Genomic DNA, 21,835 nt, shown 5'->3' with positions numbered 1-21,835 from the left:
GAACACTGGCTGTAAACATTGCAAAGACGACATGTACCCTTGCGAAGTTCACCGCTCTTCAGATTTAGCTCTGCACAAACACGCGTGCACTGGCTAAGAACCTTATAAATGCGACATGTCGTTTTGCTCCTGCTGAGGCTTTGAAATCACCTGAATACAAGCGCACGCACACTCGTGCTGAACCTTAAAAATATGGCATACACTCTTACGTAGCTGCTCAGTCTTTACATTTAGCTCTGCATAAGTGCATCGCACTAGCCAGAAACCTTATAAAATGCGCCTTGCGTCCAATTGATTTAGCTAGGCTTCGTGTTGAGCTGTACTTAGGCGCAATCACACTAGAGAGCGATCTAAAATGTGTCCTGTTGCCTTTTGCAGCACCTCATTACTCATGTTTTACCCAATACCAGCGCACGGACACATGCCATGCGACTTTATAAATGTGATTTTAATCCTTTTTCATAACTCGGTCTTTGCATTTAGTTCGGCTCAAGGACAAGTATGAGAAAGAGAGATTTTACAAATCGGACAATGTCCACTTTACTGCTTCTCGGCCTCCGCAATAACTTAAAGCATGCACCCGAAAACTAGAGATTCACTTTAAAACTACGACGTACCGTTTTGTAGCTTAGCGATTTAGCAGTTCTGCTTAGTACAAACGCGCGCATGGCTTCCCAGGCTGCACATCACTCAGAACATGGGACACACACTGACAAGCAATGCTACCAATGGAGCAGTCTCCTTTTGGAGTTATTCAGTCCGCAAATGTATCTGCTAAAAGGGAAGCACTCTGCGACGCGACTTTTGACGGGCGACTTATGATCTCATGCGTTGTAATTGAGTACAGTTTAACGTGTCTTATGTGTATACCTGCACCAAAAGCTATCGCTGTAACATTAGCTCTTTCATGTGTTTTTAAACCATAGCCCAAAGTTGGCAATCATGTTTTTGTCACACGCACTGTGTTCTAAGGATAGGTTACCGCGCGTGATGAATGTAATGGTGTACAGAACGTCTTATCACATATGGATGATGTCTGTTTCCTCCGTTTTTACAGACATCGGCTGTCGTTCTCCTAGCTTCGCAAAAAAGTTTGATACAGCGCTAGTGCTTGCGTTGTTGTCTGAAAAACCTGTTGTATATGTACATGACAGTATGTCTTTAAGAATAAAGGCACGACTGACTTGACCGCTCAGCGCTGTCACATTCTCTTCGAGCTCATGTCATTCTGCATATGTGGTGACGATTTCCACTTCCGGATGCTGCAACGCCTGTGCGTTGCCTTAGGCCTATTATGTCTCGTTTTGTAATGTGACTGCGTGTCATTGGTTAGACATTGTAACCATTTTAAACACGAAAAGCCACATTATAGTAAAACAATGTCTTCAAAGCTCCGAAACGTAGCCTTTGATATTGTTACGTGCGCAATATATGATGCATGAAATCAGATACTTGCATAGCGCTAACACACGGATCCATAAGGCGGGATCCATTTTATCTTCATTTCACAGGATTGCTTACTGCACGAATATCTCAACGGTCAAAAGCTGCTCACCTTCAGTACTGTCAAATATCTCGTTTTACACGGTGTGTCTCCCTAGATTCATTCCACTCTTCGCAATAGAGAGATAATGTAGTGCAATGCAAGAGCAGAGTCGCAGCGGAGCGGATGTGTTTTTAAATAATATCAAGGCATATAACTCAGCACCAATGTTTTCCCTAATTCTCATCGCTTTTGAACTCTATACTCTTGGCGCATCCGTGCCGCCCACTAAAAAAGGTGAAGTTAGCCGTTTAATTTACAGAAAGTCTACTGCCAGAAGGTCAAACGCCTTCTATTATGCTCTCTTTACACACTTGACTTGCAGTGATATCTATATACACCAAGTTAGTCATGATGTAAGTTCAGCAGCAGATATTCAGCAGAGTTCAGCAGATTATTTCAGTAGAGAGAGCAGAGTTCAGCAGATATTCAGCAGCACATATTAGCTGTACAACATCAAGACGATTACTCCAGGGGCGCACAGGAGCACTGCAAATCAGTTTCTCTATAGAGAATTCAGCATCACAAATAAGAGTTGCGCATAAGCGACACAGAAGACCAACGTCCCGCTGCCCACGCTGAGTCAACACCTTCAGTTAGGCAAGCCTCCCGTTATACTAACATTGGTGAACGCCACCATGGTGGTGAAGTGGTAAGGACATACAACTGCCCAATGATGCGGGTTCGAATCCCTGCCACAGGGACCGCTTTCGATGGGGGCGATAAACAAGGCGCCCATGTACTGTGCGATATCAGTGAAAGGGTGGTCGAAATTCTCGGTTGTCTATATTCCGGAGCCTTCTATTACGGCGTCTTTCATGGCCTGAGTCGCTTTGAAACATGAATCCGTAGAACCGAAACTAAAATTAATGGTTTTCGTAGAAGGGCACAGAGACGAGGATCACCTCCACCTGCATGGAATTAGGTTTAGGAAGTGAGCTTGTTCGCACTCAGGCAAGCAGACATGTGCTTGCGTCCAGAAGGAGGTTGCGGGACACCAGGGTCTGCAGAAACGGGGTAATTTAGAGCGATGAGGGACTTGTAGCCACGCCAATTTGAGAAAGACGGAATTGATGTCAGCTAATTAGGGTTGTAGGTTCAGATAAGAGAGCTAAGCGCCACTGCTGCCCCATCGGTTTCATCTCTGGAATGATTTATGAATGCGCTAGAAGGTTTGGTTTATTTCAAGCCAACGCCAAGGCAATAAGGTAACGAGACAGTATCACACTTCGTCCACCTAGGCCAATTCAATATCCCCGCTATGCCTGTAGTTCAAAACCTTATCGGCTGAAATGGAGACGCACCGACGTGGAGATATTCATCCCGCAAAAACCAGTAGCAACCCCCAAATTTCGATTTACTCGAATAAACACGAACTAGTAAGCACCTTTTCCAATTTTGTCGTTGCCAAAACATTGAAGAACAGTGTAGACAAAACTACAAAGCTAAAAAGTAGTACAGAAGATCTCGTAGAAATGCATCAGAGAAAAAGTAACAAACTGCGTTCTTTGCAAAATATCGGTGATATGGGTTTGCAAGTAATGCTACATGCTGAAACAAGGGCGTCATTTCTTAATTGGAAGTACAAATTAACTATAAGAAAATATAAAATCTAGCCAAGCAGGGAATAATAGCAGCCCATCGAATAAACATTCGCAGAAAAAATGTAGAAATCAGTGCCAAACACCTAGTATTAACTTCATTAGCACAAATCTATTTGAATTCATTCACCCCGCATGCCTTAACTGCAAAGTCCGCCCATACATTCTTAATCCGAGACGGTGGGATCAAACGACAGTGTTTTGCCGGGGTAAACTCACTAGTGTCACATGCGGAGAAGAGAAACGCACCGAAATCTGTGATTGAACACCGAAGTCCATTAACTCCGTCTTTGAGGCAAACATTATTTCACAATGACACTGGTGAATGGATGTGCCGTCACTGCTGAAGTCCAGCGACTGCTGCTCATATAATATGGGACTATCAGGAGTATTCTGACATTCACGTCAGGGCTCTCGCTGAAATTCCAATTGCAACCCGCCCAGCCAGCTAACATAACATTGTTGTCAATAAACACATTTGAATCAATTAACTGCAACGTAGTCCCTGTCGTGTCCGATTTGAAAAACTTCGGTAGCACAAGACAGTGATCTATTATTGGCAATGCTCTCGCAAACGGTGGTCCTACAGAGGCCTATTTTGCCTTTACGCGCCCAACATCGGTTAAGCCAATTCACAACGCATCCGATGATGGACCAAGGTTGACTCGCTCCACCAATGTTGTTGATACCGTTCTAAAATGTTGGCGATATTGGATCTGTTTATCCCATGCTTCCCCGATATTGGTACAGCCGCAATGACTTGAACGAGAACATCTTCTTCGGAACTCCGCCTGGTTGGGTACTTGAAACAAAAGTTTGAGAAATACTTATCACCAACCAATTTATTCATTAGAACCCGACGTTTCGGGACCAACTCGGTCCCTTCCTCAGGGGCGACTAAAGTTCGAGGCCCGCAATAGCAGGCAGTTGCCTACGCTTCCCCTTTCTCAACACGTGGCGAAGTCCAAATGCGTACGCGGAGAGTAGTGTCTCCGGATTCCTGTTAACCGCTGCACTTGTCAGCCGGATGAACCACTACTCGGCGTGACGTCTTTTGAAAGGGTTGGTCTCCACATCAAGTACGCTCACCTCCTCAAAGGCGATTTTGTGGTCGGCGCGTTCGCAGTGCTCGGCGAGGGGGTTTCTTTCCGAGTTCAATTGCCGGACGTCATTTCTGTGCTGTAAAATCCGCCGACGGATATTTTTTGTTTCGTCGATATACGAGGCCGGGCACTCGGAGCACGGAATTTTATAAATGACGCCTGGTTATTTTTCTCTGGGGATACACTCATTTGGTAGCGGTAGAAAACAGCCGACCGTTGAGGCAGGTTTGTGCGACACACAGACGGGTTTGCGCAGAATGCGTGCAAGCGCCTCACTGGTGCCCGCCACGTATAGGAGCACAATGCGAGGGCGCTTCGTCGTTTCCATGCTAACCGACCCTCTTGTCCTGCTAGCTCGACAGCGGGAAGCACGTTGAATAAAGACGCGTGTGTAGCCATTCTTCTTTAGATCGGCGAAAACGGTGACCTCTTCCGCTTTTCTCTCCACCTCGGAGGAGCAAATGTACTCAGCTCTCCTCAGAAGAGAGGAAACGACGGAAGCCTTGTGCGTAGCGGGGTGGTTTGAATTGAAATTTAAGTAGCGGCCGGAATGAGTGGGCTTCCTGTACACACTGAAGTTTAGGTCTCCCCCTTGACTTGAAATTAGGACTTAAAGGAATGGTAACTGATTGACATTTTGCCGTTCCAAAGCGAACTGGATAAAGGGTTCAACCACGTTCAGGTGCTCAAGTAAGTTTTCAACTTCTGATTTTTTTATGATGCAAAAGCAGTCGTCGACATACCGAATGAAAACTTTTGGCGTTTCTTAGAAAGATTGGAGAGCTTTCTCTTCAATGGCCTCCGTTGTTAAGTTGGAAGCAGTGAAGGAGATCGCGGCACCCATTGCCGTTCCGCTTGTTTGTTTGTAAAATTCCCCTTTGCAGGAAAAGGCCGTGAAGTTCAAGCAAAATTCCAAGAGCCGGCAAAGTTATTCCGAGTTCAAGCTTGTCCTGGCACCGAGGTCAGTGTCCGCTTTGAGGGCTTGTGTTGCTGCGGAGACTGCACAGGGCACAGGAACGCTGGTAAAGAGCGAGACCACGTCGAAAGAAACCATGCACTCATCTTCTTCCAGTTGTACGTGGGAGAGAAGCTCGACGAGGTGGCGGGAGTTGAGTACGAGCGTCGACGTTTTGCCTGTCAGGTGGGATAGGACTCGATGGAGATAGTTCGAGAGGGCTCGGAGCGGAGAAGAGCTGAAGTCAACGATGGGGCGAAGCGGAATTCCAGGTTTAAGAATTTTGGGGAGTCCTTAGAATATGGGTGCCGAGCCGTTCCAGCATATCAGGCATGAGTACACGTGTTTAGATTGAGGGCAGCGTTTGAAAATGGAAGCCAGAAGCTTGTTCATTCTGGTCTGAAGTTGAGCAGGAGGATCCTTACTTAATTGTTTGTAAGGTTCGCTGTTGAGGAGTAACCTGACGGTTTGCTTGTAATCCTGTCGGTCGAGGAGTACCGTTGGATTTCCTATGTCTGCCGGCAGAATGACAATGTTCTTGTCTCCGCGGAGTCCTTTTAAAGCTGATATTTCCCCTTGGGAGACGTTCGCCGGTTGGCGGCCGGGTAGCTTGGATTGGACCCCGATCAACCTTTTGCCGGACTTCTTCACGGGTGGCAGGATCAACGTGCCTCATACCATCCTCCCCGGTAGCAACTAGTTTTGGGAGTGGCGGCGCCATTGACGTGGTGTGGAAACTGGCGGCCTTTCGTCAAAGCAGAAGTTTCGATAGGATAGTGGTCTCGAAGAAAGATTTGTGACAAAGTTCGAAACGTCACCAGGTAGCCTACTTGCCTTGTCTTTTTCCTGTAGCAACCTCTGATTCTTATAATTTCATCTTCAGATGATCGTCGGATTTGCAGGCACCCTCTCAAAATGGGCACTGTTCCCCGGCGTCTCATTACACAGAGTAGCCTCACGTCCATGGATGACCCGCACCACTTCCGAAGAGATCTTCCTCCATGCATTTTATGAATATCAAATGGTCTCTTATAAGTATTGGGTTACATTGAATCGCCAGCAGCTCAATAATGATACGAGATAGCTATATACTATTGAATAAATATACACTGAATATTGAAAGGCTGTTCACACACTAATCAAATAGCCACTAGGTAAACCTTCCTTTCCCGTGCTTCTTGTGCCAGAAGGCACTGAATTCATGTATCGAAGAGTCAAATAAAGAAATTTTTCTGAATCATTTTGTTCCTTTTTTGATTGCGTTGTTGCGTGCGAGAAAAAGGTTCATTGCACTGTTTGCGACATAAACATAGAAATGATAGGTTTGTTATTATGTTGATTTAACTGTATGCCCTCCTTGCGCTGGAAAATAGAAACGTTTAGTCTCGGAATCCTGTAGGGGAAACTACTGCAAGGCCTGTCAACGCCTACGAAATGCGCAGGTTTATAATTGGACAAGAATGGGAAAGCGGTTGATATAACAATATAAGGAAACCATTTTTTCCCACCCTTGGGAATGCCAATAGATTAGGAAGGCTACCATCATTGGGCTATGAATGGACACGCTAATAGAGAACGCCTATTGGTAGTGCCATAGTGGATCAACGCTGGACCTGTGATTGCATGAACGATGGTCGAATGTAAGAAAAAGTAATTTTTCCTAGAGCCAATGTAAGTCTGATAATGAAACAGTAGTTTTCCAACACTGGACCACCGGTGTCCAATAGTGGTGTGCTACTTGGGATCTGAATACCAGAGAAATCCAGTCCTACCTTACGGCAATACAATAAACGTCTTTTTCTAAAACAAAGGAAGATATTCTGAAGTGGTGACGCGCAGACCGCCACCGCCTTCAGTTTAATTCCGCACACGTGTTGATTCAGTGAACCTAGTGGCTAAATCCAAGTCCTCGCAACAGAAGCAGGTGGCACAGTTTAGAGGGCTTAAAATATTGCGCGAAGACCACGCGATCCTCGCCGGAGGCTCTCAGAGACCGCCTTCACCACCAGCTTCCCTGGAGACAGACACCCGAACAGCTCTGCTGAAATAGACCTGTCGCCCCCACACCAATAAGAAGGCAACTCTTGTTCCAAGAGACTGCCGCTGGAGCAGGGCCTGGTTCAGCGGCGCCAAAAAATGATGCACGTAAAAGCTACGACCCATCGCGACCGAGAAGCTTGCTCAATATTCACCATAGAGGATATGGCCCCTCCGGTGTGGTGTAGTGGTTGGGGCGCTCTACAACTGTGCCCAAGAATACAAGGATGATTCCTGGCCCCCTCGTCCGTTTTAGAATGGAGGCAAAAGAATGGCAAAAAGAAGAAGAGTGCAGCGGTGGCGTAGCGGTAAAACATCCGCCTCGCATGCAAGAGGACCGGGGTTTTCAAGAGGACCATCGTCCAAGAGGACCACCGGATAAAAAAAAATCCGCGTGTCGATGGAATTGCATAAACAGGTTTGGGGTGCGACCTGATGCCGGTGAACACCTCCGGCAACGCACTGCCTCACCAGAACAGGAGTTGGTCACCCTGGTGCAGTAATTGGCCGCAACCTCTCATGATAAGCTACTTAGGTTGAGGACAACCCAAAGGGCTATGGAACGAAAAATGGTAGGGGTAACATTAAGAGATAGGAAGCGTGCAGAGTGCGTCAGAGAAATAACTCAAGTTACCGACATTCTAGTGAAAATTAAGAAGAAATGGACATGGGCAGGACATGTAGTGTGAAGAAAGGATAACCGATGGTTGCTTAGGGCAACAAACTGGATTCCAAGGGAAGGAAAGCGTAGCAGGGGGCGGCAGAAAGTTAGGTGGGCGGATGAGATTAAGAAGTTCGCAGGGGTCAAGTGGATGCAGCTAGCACAGAATCGGGTTAAGTGGAGAAATATGGGAGAAGCGTTCGCCCTGCAGTGGGTATAGTCAGGCTGCTGCTGATGATGATGATGAAAAAGAATGGAGTCTGTGAGCTGTGCGGTGACAGTGAACGTTATAGAACCCCAGGTGCTCAAAATTCTGGACCCTTCCACTACGGCGTCTCATAGCCTTAGTCCCTTTGGGACGATAAGCCACATTAACCCAACCAACGACCATAGACGATAAGGATCTCGTCGAGAGCATGCCGATCTCGACGTTTTACACATTCGCACCGTCTCCGCGGAAATCCGGCTCCACAGGAGTGGCGATGGATTCATGTCCTGGTTCGCCACCGCTGCAGTGGCGGCGACATTCCCTAGAGAGAAAAGAACGATCACGAGTCTCTTCTCCTGAAAATAAATTTCCCCAATCTCCAGCTTTACACATAGGTGCATGTGGTGCAGTGCAACAGCAGAGGTTTACATCGAAACTAAAGAGATATAACTGACATTCAAAACTGTGGCACCTACAGCTGCGTGCCGACAGGAAACGAAAATTGGGCCACAGCGCACAAACATGTTGGAAAGTATATTATCTGGAAAGAGCACATGCAGGCTTGCCGCCTTCAGGAAGGCGTCGCTATAAACGCAAAACGACGACCCTGCTAGAGAGGCACCATCAAAAACAAACTTAGAAGCTGTTTCAGTAAACATCATCCCCAAAAGAACAATAACATTATGCTCTTTGTATATAACACCAGTCTACATAATTACCATGCTTGACTGCGCACGTCTTGACCAATTGCCTGAGCCATACTTGATAACTGGGGTTTTTGACTTAAATTCCTTATTCTGTGGAAGCAAACTCACTGATTTCAGGAGACAGCTCAGAGGATTTTATTCTTTCAAATAACATAGTTTTAATGAACACGGTAAAAGCCACATGTTGGCGCCGCAGCGCCGGAAAAATGGGCTACATAAATTTAGCTTTTGGGTTGCTACAGATTTTAATGATTTTATTTGGATGTTTCAGACGAACCTTAAAGAAGTGACCCATTATTCCAAAAAGAGAGTAAGTCTGGACTAGCGAAAGGCTCGCTCGTCGCCGTTGTTATGATGTCGTGGGGTAAGGAATTACTTCACATTCCAGTTGTCCGATGCGACGAATTATTTCTAAGGCCCAAAGTATCGACGTAAGAACGTTTCACGTAGTCTGCGATGGCGAATCGGCGTCATTACCCACAGTTGGACTCCTGGGTTGTACTCTGCGTCACGTCGTTGCAAATTGAACGTTGTTTGTTTTCATTTCATTGCCCAGTCGTGCGATTCGTCGAGCCTCCTCTGCGTGCTGAAGGTAGGCGACGACGCCCAGGTTCATCTCGTCTGTTACGTGCAGCATAATTGCATCGAGCGTGGTTGTGGAATCCCGGCCATACACAATTAAGCTGGAACGGGGTCGCCCTGTTCATCTCCTGGATGGTGGTGTTATACTGGAAATCATGTAAGGCTGACTGAAGTCCCATATGTAGTGTTCGGCATCGAAGTACATGACAATCATGTCGCAGTCGTTTTGTATAGACACTCTGTCCATTGGTCTGGCGATGGTACACTGTTGTACTTCGGTGGCTTGTTCGATTGTAGGTGAAGATGGCTTGCGTCAACTCCGCCGTAAATGCTGCTCTCCTTTTGGTGATCGGTACTCCTGGGACGCTGTGTCGCAAGAAAATTAGTTCAACAAAAACCTAAACGCTTGGCGAATTCTGCCGCGTTACCATTGGGCAGGGCTTTTGCTTCGACGTAAAGGGCGAGATAGTCAGTGGCAACGATGAAGTACTTGATACCCATAAATGAAATTCGATAGGGACATTGCAGATTCATCCCAATTTATTGGGACGGGTTTGTCGGGGGTGGTATGAGATTCAGTAGCCGAGGTTGTCTGATCGGGTGCGTCATGTGTCGCTGGCACTCACGGCATGATTTCACGTAATGGGTAACGTCGGCAGGTAACCTCTCTTGGATCCACTGCAGCGTGCAAGCCATGCGGAGGTGCTCTGGTCTCGGCTCATTGTCGAGCGCCTGTAAAATGTTTTTTTTTTTGCACTTTCTTAGGCACGGCAAGAAGTTGTGGTCATGCTGGGCGGGAAGGTCTGCGCTATGGCATCGCTGTGCAGCGCGAAGGACAACTGACGCTGAACACCGCAGGACGGGAAGCGATATTTCTTTCTGAATAGTTCGCCAGGGCGTTCAAGTTAGGGACAGCGCGGCCTGATGTGCGAAACTGCTGGTGCTTACATGTCCCAAGAAGCAGGCGTTGTTGCCTTGGGGGGGGGGGGGGCGTGTCCAGGCCCGGGAAAAGCAGTCTGTGTGAGAATTCTTGTGACCAGGCTTGCAGAATACTATGATGTGGAATTCTTGGAAACGTAAGCTCCATCAAGCAAAGCAGCCGGAGGGGTCCTTCAACTGGCGAGCGAGGAGAGTGCATGATGAACGCTTACTGCCTTGAATGATCGACTGCATAGGTACGGACAGAACTTTGAACTGGCCCACATGATGGCGCGGCCCTCTTTCTCAGTGGTCGAGTAATTGGCTTCAGCTTCCGAGAGACACCTGCTAGAATAGGTGATTACGTTCTCCTGTCCAGCACTCTTCTGAACCAGAATAGTGCTATGCCCACACCTATGGCGCCGGCGTGCTATCGCGTCAGTGTGTATGTCGGTCTCGGAGTTTTCATCAAGTGGTCTAGCACAGAAGGTTACTTTAGGTGGCGCCTAATTTTCTCCAAAGCTTCCGTTTGCGTTGCTTCCCTCTGAAAGGGTACGTATGCTATTGTAAGTTGTATTAAATGTTAAACGAGGCGCGAAAAGACCTTGAAAAATTGTCGGTAACGGGCGCACAGTCGAATAATTGGTGTACAATATTGTCGTTAGCGGGCTGTGGAAACTTTGTGATCGCAGGTGTTTTCTGTTGGTTAGAGCGAACGCCGTTCTTGCTGAGGATATGACCCAGAATCATCTATTTTTAGGCGAAGTGACAGTTCTCTGCATTCAACGTTAAACCTCCAAACTTGATCGAAGCCTTCTGTTCTGTTGTTCGAAGCCTTCTGAGATTGTCTTCAAAGTTCGAGTAAAGAAAACAACGTCGTCTATGTATACCAGACAAATATGCCGTTTCAAGTCTGCCAGTACTGTATCTATGAAGTGTTGGCACGTCGCCGGTGCAAAGCAGATACCGAACGACATTACCTTGAACTCGAAGAGGTCGTCTGGCGTGATCAGGGCAATTTTCTCGCGGTCTCTTTCATCTACCTCAATTTGTCAGTACGCGCTGTTTAGGTCCATAGACGCGAACTATTTAGCTTTACAGGGCCGCTCCAGCGTGTCGTTAATGCGGGGAAGTGGATATACATCCTTATTTATTGTGATATTAAAACGGCGGTAATCAACGCAGAAACTTAGTGTTTCGTCTTTCTTCACCAAGATGACGGGTGCGATGACGACGAAGTATGTCATCGACTTACTCTGGGGTGGCTTGGCGTTACCGGCGTGACACTCGACAAGGGGTTTGACGAGCTGGTAAGGTGTGTTCGTCAGTGATAATGCAATGCTCCGCCTAGATGAGTTTGCCACACCTTCGAAACTGATGAAAAGCACTCATTGTATCTTTCAAGAAAACTGCGAAGCCGGTCTTGCTTGTCTAGGGGTAGTGCTGTGTTGATGTTGTATGTGGGCGGCTTTCGTTAGTTGGGTTCATCGTGTCGTGTTGGCCGGGGAGGGCGAAGACATCTCTGCTGTTGGCTAGCTGGTCGAGAAAAGCGATCGTCGTGCCCTTGTTAAGATGCCGGTATTCTCCTGTGAAGTTCGTCACTAGCACCTGACCCTGCCCTCCTTGGATGCGGGCGAAACCTTTTGCGACGCGAGCCCTCTTCTAAAAAGCAGTTGGATACTCACTGCATCACGTCTTCGGCGGCTTTGATGTCTGTGTTGCCCACGCAGTCGACGACGCTTGATCGGGGCAGCATGGTAAAGTCTGTGGAGGATGTGTAGAGCGATGTGACTCCGTCGATGTCGGCGTGGAAGGTATGGCGTGGTCCGTTGAGAGCTTGATGAGATTTGAGCTAAGGTCGATTATCGCCATATGCTCACTGAGAAAATTCATGCCTAGAATAACGTCTCGGGAGCAGTTCTGTAGGACGGCGATCGTTAGGATCAGTACGCCCATTTGCTGTCACTGTTGCGGTGCATCGCTCTGAGGGCGTAATAAGGTTACCACCAGCGGTGCCAATTAGCGGACAATCCAAAGTGGTCATCACTCTCTTGTTCTGGGCAGCAAATTCTCCACTGATCACAGAATAGTCAGCTCCGGGTCCACTAAAGCGCTAACGGTGCGATCGTCGACAGTAACTTGGAGGACACTTTTTCGCGTCCTTGTATAGCATGTTGGCTTCGGTGTTTGATCTCCACTTCGTCTTGTGTTGAGGTCTCTGTCGTGGTACACCGTCGTCACTTCGCTGGGCGGCGATGTCAGCTTAGAGTCCGGTCGCTTCGTCGTTGATGTTGACGCCGTATGTAGCGGCGGTTTCACTTTGAAGTCTGGGCGCGTTGAAGGCGTCTTGATGATGAGCGTAGATGTAATAGCGGCATTGTCGTTACTCGTTGCGGGAAGCGGAGGATCTTCGTTAATTTGCTGTCAAGCACCCCACCTCCAAAGGTTGCTGTCTTTAGTTTCCCCTACGGGGACGTAGGGACCTTCTTTGCACACTGTCATTGTAGTTGCGGCCTGGCTACGCAAAGTGGGCCTTGTACGGCGATGGGGACCTGAGCCAATAGCTTGGTGGCGCACGCTGACTGCAACGCAGATAGCTCTCGATTTCTTGCGGTCGTTCACCCGGACGGGGTTGTCGCGCGTCGACTGCTAATCCGCGCAGACCGATTAGTAGGTGTGGACAGTGGCGTAGAATGTTCCCGGCCTCACTGCAGTAGAAGTATTATGGCTAGTTGTGTCCATTCCTCCAGGCGCCGTACTTCCTGTGACTTAGAGGTCGTTGGTAGCCTTGGTAGGCAGAGGCCAAGGGGGGGGGGGGGGCTTTTAAGAACACAACAGTAGCGGCGAGGGCTTGGAATGTCACATCGGGGCGCAGGACGTCGTAATGCAGCCGCGTAGCTTATCTCCGTTGCTTCTTTTGCTGGAGCCACCGGAGCCGTCGCTCCAAGAACACTGAGCATTTCTGGACTTCACGGACGACGTCCGCGAGCGTCGCCTCCTGGGGTTGCTGGAACAATGGCAGCAACGGCGAAGTTCCTCTAGGGTGATCTCTCGGATGATGTCCCCAAGGCTCTTTCTGTTCGTAGATGCGATGTTGCAGGGGCTAGCTTATACCGGAGGGATTGGTCGATCATAGTCGTGTATCTAGGCGTACATCGTTTTCTCGATTGGGGACGCTTCACTATCAAATCTGTCCACAGTTCCTGTCAGATTTCTGATGATTCCTGCAAAAAGCGACTCTTTAACCACTCGCATTAGTAGTTAAACTTTCTCCTCCATTGTCATGTTTGGGTTTGCTCGGCGGAACAGGCGCTTCACTTTCTCGTTGTAAGTGGTAAGAGATATATCGAATATTTAGGGGAATCCCCCGAGGTGAAGAATATTTGTAATAAGGGAGTAATGACTCATTGTGATCCACCGTAGCGCAGCCATATGGTTATAAATGAAAGCTCACGGGTTCAATCCGTGGATCAGGATGAATTTTTCTTTAACTATGATGTTTCTAAGAAAGCTTTATAGCTTTCCTTCGTAGCCTTATCGCTACGCTTTGGTGGATGACAATGCGTAATTATTACTTCATAACAAATCTTCTTCACCTTGGGGGATTCCCCTAAGTATTCGATCAACACCATTCCCACTTTTCTTTTTGAAATTATTAAACAATCCGCTCTCGCACTACCGTCTGCTTTGCTGTCTGTCCTTGTTAGCTCAATTGGAAGAGTGACTGCCCCGGAAACGCGGTTATCCCGGGTGCGCTCGGATCAGGGCAAATTTTTCTTTAACTACGAAGTTTCTTAAAAAGCTTTATAGCTTTCCTTTGTGGCCGTATGTCTACGCTTGGGTGGATGACAATGAGTAACCAATACATTAATACAAATTTTCTCCATCTTGGGGGATTCCCTTAAGTATTTGGTCAATACCATTCCCACTTCGAGTTATTAAGCAATTCGACCTCGACTACTATTGGCTCTGCTTACCGTCCTGGTTAGTACAGTTGGTAGAGCGACTAATCCGTAAACGCAGTGATCCCGAATTAGATCCGCGGATCGAGACGAATTTCTCTTTGACTACAAATTTCTCAGAAAGCTGTATAGCTTTGCTTTGTAGCCTTATGGCTGCGCTTGGGTGGGTGACACTGGTATTTTCTCCCTTATTACAAGTAAGGGCAGACTGCTTAGGGAGCTGGGCTTTGGACTGAAGAAACAGTTCTGCTCTTTTGTTCCTTATCACGCTCGTGAAATGTTTCAATAGTGCCTTCGTAAAGCTCTCTCACGTCGTTTGCGAGAACTCGTGGTTTTCATACCACATCCGCGCTGATCCATTCATTGCAAAAATACGTTCCGAAGCTTTAAGAGGTGCTCCTAGTGGTTAAATGCTGCAACTTGTGCGTACTGGCTCAGCCAATCCTCAGGATCTAGATCCGCGCTGCTGCTGAAAATGAGAGGCTGTGGGGGCTGCTGGATCATGACAGGTACCATAGACGGGGTCATTGGGGACGTCAGGGCCTTCCAAAGTCAGGTAGCAGACTGAATTTGTGTTGGAGCTGTATAAATCAACGGCTGGCACGGTGAACTGCACTCTGGTCCCTAAGGCGGCAAAACAGGACTGCAGTCACTTGAACGGGTAGACCGAAACACAAATTGCAGCACCCCCAGCAGGTGTCACCTGATGGTGATAAAACCGTAGGCGTCAAAGATGAAGACAGGTGTAATCGCACCGAAACGAACTCTTTACTCGGCTGATTTGCGCCCGAAAAAGAAGTAAAGAACTCGGTGGAGGCGACAGCAGCAAACGTGCTCTCTGGTCGTAGGGCTAAGAATGCCCGTTACACGTGCCAGCACTCAATTTAAAGGCGGCGAAGAAACATGTAGGTAAAGCCATCGACCGTGACTGCATAATCTAGAACATTGTAGAAACACAAGCTTGTGGCTAGAATCCTCACAGATACATGTAGAATCATCTGCCACTACAGAGGAAATGATAAAGCCGCGCCTTGCCACAACATGCATACACAAACAAAGAATACGCAGCCGATCCGTGTGCTAGAAACAGAGTGTTAAGGCCTCATGCCGGTGGCAGCCAAAAAAGAACAAATAAATATATGAATCATTCAGGGCAATGTCATAGAAGAGTCAAAAACAAAAGAAAAAAAGCTAGGCACATTTCATAGAATTATGCATGGTGCCCATGCGGACCTGCCTCAGTTTTCAGGAGTCAATTCAGTTACGGGCGCCTCCTCAGCTCAAAGGGAATGTCTAAAACACTCTGTTCAGCACAGGTGCGCGGCGTCCTCCTCCATGCAGATCGTTTTAGGAGGTCTGAGGGACCCAAAGATTAGACCCTCGCCCCCACCACCGTCAGGCTTAAGCACAGGAGCAGCCGATCATCCGCTGGTACTTGTAAAAGCAAAAATGAGTTAGCCGCATTGATTAACCAGCCACGACAAAATAGAATTTTACACGTAGAAGCGAGATCCGGTAGTCATGAGTGACCTCTGCACTGCAGTCATAGACGCCTCCATGCAAAAGGGGCTTCACAAAGCAGCCAAGCTCAGCTAATGAGCATGGTCCCTACTCTGTTCAGAGCGTTCTATAGGGTCTACAGGACACTTTGAGGAGTCCTCCACCACAGTCAGGCTCAAGTACAGGGTCAAAAGGACATCCGCTGGCGCTTGTAAAGCCAATGGGGGGGGGGGGGGGGGGGAGGGGGTGTTGGTAGCAAGCGCATGCCCACCATGAACGCCACGACAGGCAACAGGTTGGAAATGCATTCAGCTAATAAGGTAAAAAAATGGTACCTCGAAATATAATCACGGGCAAAATAGAGTAAAGGAAAAAGAAGTCACCCTAAATGTTTACGTACATAATCGCAGCGCATATTCAAAAAAAAAGTACAAGGTCGAATAAGAGAAAAAAAACAAAACATGAGTAGCATTTCAGACGAGATATGTAGAGAAATAAAACTGGATGAATGTAGTTTAAATGCATGCGAAAAAATTAAGAGCTCGTTCAAATCATAGAAGAAAGTCAGCGACAAAGTAAGGTATAGTGCATCTATGTGCATCATCATGCAATTTTACCAGCAGAATTTCTAAGAGGAGTCGGGAAAAGAGACGTTTTAATATCTGGCGAGGAAATGTTTTTAGACGAGAAACAAAATGAGCAATTAGGAAACTGTCACGGTAGTAGTGATGAACGTCTTCACACATCTTTCCAAGGGAAAAAAAGTAAAAAGAATGATAGATGTACTTTTTTTAAAATTAAAAGGGAACCAGCCCTGCCCCGTGTTTCAAGCTGTAAGCAGATTACGAGGTGGACACATTTTTAGTATATTGAGAGTATAAACTATCCAATTTATATTTATGCGCCGTCATTATTTTCGGGTCAAAATTTGCTCCATAATACAAGGGTAGAACGATGCAGGCGTGAAAGGACACAACGTCATGGAAGGGTAGAAGCGGGTAAGCGGCCGCACTGGCCGGCGCTACCTGCAGCTTGGTCGGCTAGCTCGTTACCATTAGTTACGCTGTGGCCCCGGATATGGAACAACTTAAACGGAGCAAGAGACGATAAGCTCGACAAGTTTTTTTAATGGCAACAGTGCTGGGGTTAAATGTACCAAATAAATGACAGATCGGAGAGACATATTCTGTACAGAAATCAATAGGCGTAGTGAGATGGTTATTAAGGGCCTACAGGCTACAAGTTCCGCTTTATACGCACTGGAAGACGGCTCCGAAGAAACTCGATATACTAATAATATATTTTGGGTTGAGCATTTCGGGCACAACAAAAACGGCGCATGTGGATGGATGTGTGAACGGCCCATCAGTATAGATAATCAGTGCGCGTCGACAGTAGCAGAACATGGCTTCCTAATAGGCGAGTTTAATAAAATGAAGCTTAAACTTCAGTGAGAGATGCCGAGTCCAAAGATTGAACAAAGACTGCCTTTCACAAAGGTCGTATTTATTGTTACCTTTTATTACGGGTTGCCGGAGTGTTAAAAGCTTGAACTAATCACGTTACTGGTCTAGATGAATAGGCAATGAAAAAACATTTGCAAGAACATGAAGAGCAGCTGCACTCGTGGCTGGGAAGGCGCTAGTAAGAACTAGGAGTGGTATTTCGCACAGGTTGCTGGAAGGATTCATCTTACGGATACCTGAGGAGCCTTCTCAGTGCTCAGATGCAGTTGAAGGCAGGTGGCATGCTTGAAAACGACATAAAGAGTCAAGTTATTGTTGGCTTCAGATATTTCATACTGTGCTGTTCATTAATTAGCCCATAACAATACATTTCTTGTCAACAGCCAGGAAAGTAACGAGCATTTGCAGTAAAACGCCATGCTGCAGGTTAGACCAGACACACCAGAGGGGTCCTCTCAATACGCCAGCCACAAACTGCAGAGCGGTAACATCAGCAAAAAACACACCAGAATAAACACACAAGGCTCGGCACACCAGAACCGTGTCTGACACATCGCCAGAGTAAACACACTAGGCCCGGGACACCAGAACTATGTCTGAAACATACCAGAATGACCACACCAGACACCGTGTCTGAATTTCGGTTCTGGTGGAAACGCTAGACACGGGCTGGTGACGTTTTCGATAGGGTAGGTAGTTACTTTTTTTGTCCCAAGTTATTGAAGACATCCTGCGTTCATGTTCTATGTAAAGTAAGCTAGCGACTGCGTAGCATGCCCTTACCGAGCGCTTCAAACGGACACTAACGAATGTGTTATGCATGTATTCATCACGTGAACACCACGACATGGACCTGCCGTTGTATTTGCCACCTTTTTAGAATTCTTCAAAGAACAATACGACGGGTTTTTCACCCTTTTTCCAGATTGGTAACACCTGCACAGACGGAACAAAATAAACACACAATACCCGGCGCACCAGAACCGTGTCTGAAACATCACCAGAATAAACACACTACGCCTGGCACACCAGAACTGCGTCTTAAACATACCAGAATAAATACACCAGAAACCGTGCCTGAATTTCCGTTGTGGTAGAAACACTGAACCCGGGTTGGTGGATTTTTCGATAGGGCGTGGTAGGTATTTTTTTGTCCCGATTTATTGAAGACATCCTGCGTTCATGTTCTACGTAGCGTAAGCTGACGACCGCGTTGCATTTCCTCACCGAGTGCCTCAACCGGACACTAATGGACATGTTTATCTATGGATGCATCATGTGAACACCACGACATGGTCCTCTCGTTGCATTCGTGACCTTCACCTAGAATTTTTCAAAGGACGCCAAGCCGGGTTACTCAACCTTTTTCCTGCTCTTTGGCAGAATCTCTGCCTTACATTTGGACATGCTGGTCCCGCCTGCTGGCAGCCCCATAACCACTTAAACATGTGACAGTATTGCTCAAGCCAATGATATGCGCCTAGTAGCCCTTATTTAGCTCCTCACCTCTCGGACTTCTGAGAAGTCTGCCTACGATATGCGCCATCGCCATGTATCCTGTGGTCCCTCTCGCTGTTACTTCTATGGTCTCCAGTACGCTGCGTTGGCCTCTCGGAGGAACTTCTGTCCCCCTAAAGGGGCTCCTACCATGCGGTGCTCTAATTCATCGATGTGACGTGTGAACTTGTCCCTCGTCTGCCCGCGGCCTCCTTCTTTCTTAACACTGCTGACATTCTACAGATTTCCAAAATGAAGCCATACCAACTCATTCGTTCTGTGCCAGTTTACTGCCGGAACAACGTTTACAACAGGGGGGGGGGGGGGGGGTCAAGTTACGAAAGGATGGAGCTGAAGTATTTTCCTTCTTTGCCTGTCAGAAGGAAAAAAGCAGATAGATGACACTGAGGTTGGAATATTTCTGCGGTTCTGCTCGCGGCTATGTCAGTTGCGGGTGTTTTCTAAATATGCTGTAAATACCAAGTCTCCAAGTAATAATATCATGTCTGACCAACGTGTCCATCAGTTCTTGTTGTACCGCTGAAAGGAGCGGACCAGCAATGAGAATTTCGCTTCGGCCCATAGCAACATCAACATATCTAAAAACATCGCCTTTTACGCCAGAAACCTGTGCAATAAAGTCACAAAAAGCTGATTACGTTTCTGTAGGTTAATCTAAATCGCTGTCAATGCTCTTGGGATGGGTCCATAATTCAAGAACGAGCATTCCCACAAACAATAAAAAAGGGATAAAATATTTTCTATACCTTCCTTAGGTCTGATACAAGGCTGGGATTGCCTGCATAATGAAACGAAGCTAACAGAAGGCTTTGCAGAATCTTTTAATTTGGTGTCTATCGCTGTAATGAACCCCTTCCTTATGGGATTTCGGAATATGCCAAACTCCACTCGACTACTTCGAAAAAAAAAAAAAAACCTCTTCATGGCTATGTTTATAATTCATGACCATCGCCTAAGGGCACATCTATCAAGTAGAAAAAAATGAATTGAAATACTTCTGGACGCCTTTGTTAACTTCTGGCATCGTTATTAAGAGGAATAATTTGCATGCTTCGTTATTGAATGATACTGTAGCGTATTGCTTCTGCTCTAGGGACAGAAAAAATCATGCGTATGCAATATTTTAATTTGCGATGTCGAGCAGTTACGCCAACACCTGCCGTCTCGTTTTTTCATCACGATATCATCAAAAACAGCATTTTCGAATAGATTTTACCAAGATACTTTGTGTGGCTTCCTTTAATCTTGTCACGTGTCTTCCTGTTCACGCTGTTTAAATGAACAAAGTTTGCTAATAGATGCTTTGTGACAGGTCACTTCGAACAATGCGCCCATGACTTATCCAAATGACGGCCCAAAATGCGCATAGGTGGCTTATCGCATCTTTCGTGGCTTCCTTAATATTTCAGTCCATATTGCCTTAGTGTTGACGTCTGCGTGTTCATGAAAAAATTTGAACCGTGCAATGTTAGAGTGTGCGCAACTAACCCCATATTCAACCCGCAGCTAGTGATGTGTTAAAAATGGAGAACGAATAGATTATTTAGCGGAATAACGTATTTTCCTTTGTCATCCCAGATAATCTTACCGCCTCTGTGCCATCGCTTTTTTTTATGCAGATGGCTTTTAGCTACAGACCGATATGAAGCCCTTCTTTACAGCACATGTCAGCTGGGGTATATACCTAGAAGAATAGTCAGTCAATATTTTTCCTGCTTGTGACGGAGTCGAGCCACGGCAGCGGAATCGCACTCGTGCAGTTCAAGCACGCTGTGTAGTCGACGCAATGCATTGAACGAGCTAGCAAGACTGGCACGCCAGCGACTGATTTCGGGTGCACACTACGTGAGTATATAGGTTTTTAAGCACATCACTTGCATTGTGCGTGCACTTATACGGACCAGCCCCATGCTCCTATTTGTACCGCATGGTGTGCTTAATTATTTTGGCATACGAGCCTTGGCTTGCAATTAAAATACTCTAAACCAGCGCTCTCAAGCATGCAGCTATAGATAGAGAAAAATGGTAACTGAAGATGTGGAGTGCTTCGTTCGGCCATTCTGCGTCTGCGTTTGCCAAGGCAACTTTGTGAGGGCACTGAATGTAGAATTTTTATCTACGGGTGTTTGAATCCTAGACCACGGGTATAGAGGCACAGAACTGATACCATTAAGACGCAGTCGACATGCGTTTTTACCACTTTCCGAGGCGGTATTCGAGACTATTCAGCTGGAAAATCACAGCCTCTTTGCAAGTGCTTCTGCGAGTAAAATGAGCCTATTCGTTTTATGTTCCGTATCTCAGAACTGTTCGAATTGAATTGCATTGGCGAAAACAACTGTCTGGTCTTTACTTTGATATATGCGAGCTTGTACCGAAATTTCACTAGATGCGGTTACTTCTAAATTGTGATACCGTAGGGCCTTATCTGCGACGTTGGGTTCCCAGGAAAAAGGCTTGCCATTCAGATATACGCACTGAATGTCGTCTTTCTTATGTACACTTTTGATGCAAATTAGAACGTGCTTTATTCTTCCTTTTCATTGCCATATTTATGACCCCATATTCTTAAGGGGCGTTACCTGTCAGCATGCTCAACCTTCGCCATTCGATGTGAATCACTTGCCATCCAAGTGAAAGTGGCTGGCAAAGAAGGCTGCATAAAAAGACAGCCAGTCATCCTGATACAGATAGGTGTAGCGAAATTCTTAGTGAAAATGCTTTTCCGATAACCTCGTTCAGCAGGGTATGTTGAGGCAAAGCTGTAGCCATGCAATTCAAAATAATGTTAAACAATAAATTAGTGATTTCTTCAACGACCATCTACAGCGATGAGGCATACGTAACATTTAAGAGAAAGCTTAAGCTTAGGCTGTATGATTAGACATGATGCTCTGCGCAAGCATTGCTGCCTTGTGGTTATCGGTTTATAATTTGATTATACGTGATTCTTTGCGTACTTATAGATGACGTTTATGCCTAAGCTGGGCATCTATGCATTTACCCGCAGACTTAGCTAGACGTCATTCACTATTCTCGACTATTTCGTGGCGACGCAGACATTTAGGGACGGG

This window comes from Amblyomma maculatum, chromosome 9 (assembly GCF_055883805.1).
Source record: "Amblyomma maculatum isolate TAMU_Amacu chromosome 9, ASM5588380v1, whole genome shotgun sequence".
Classification (NCBI taxonomy): Eukaryota; Metazoa; Arthropoda; class Arachnida; order Ixodida; family Ixodidae; genus Amblyomma; species Amblyomma maculatum.
This window is presented reverse-complemented; position numbering follows the sequence as displayed.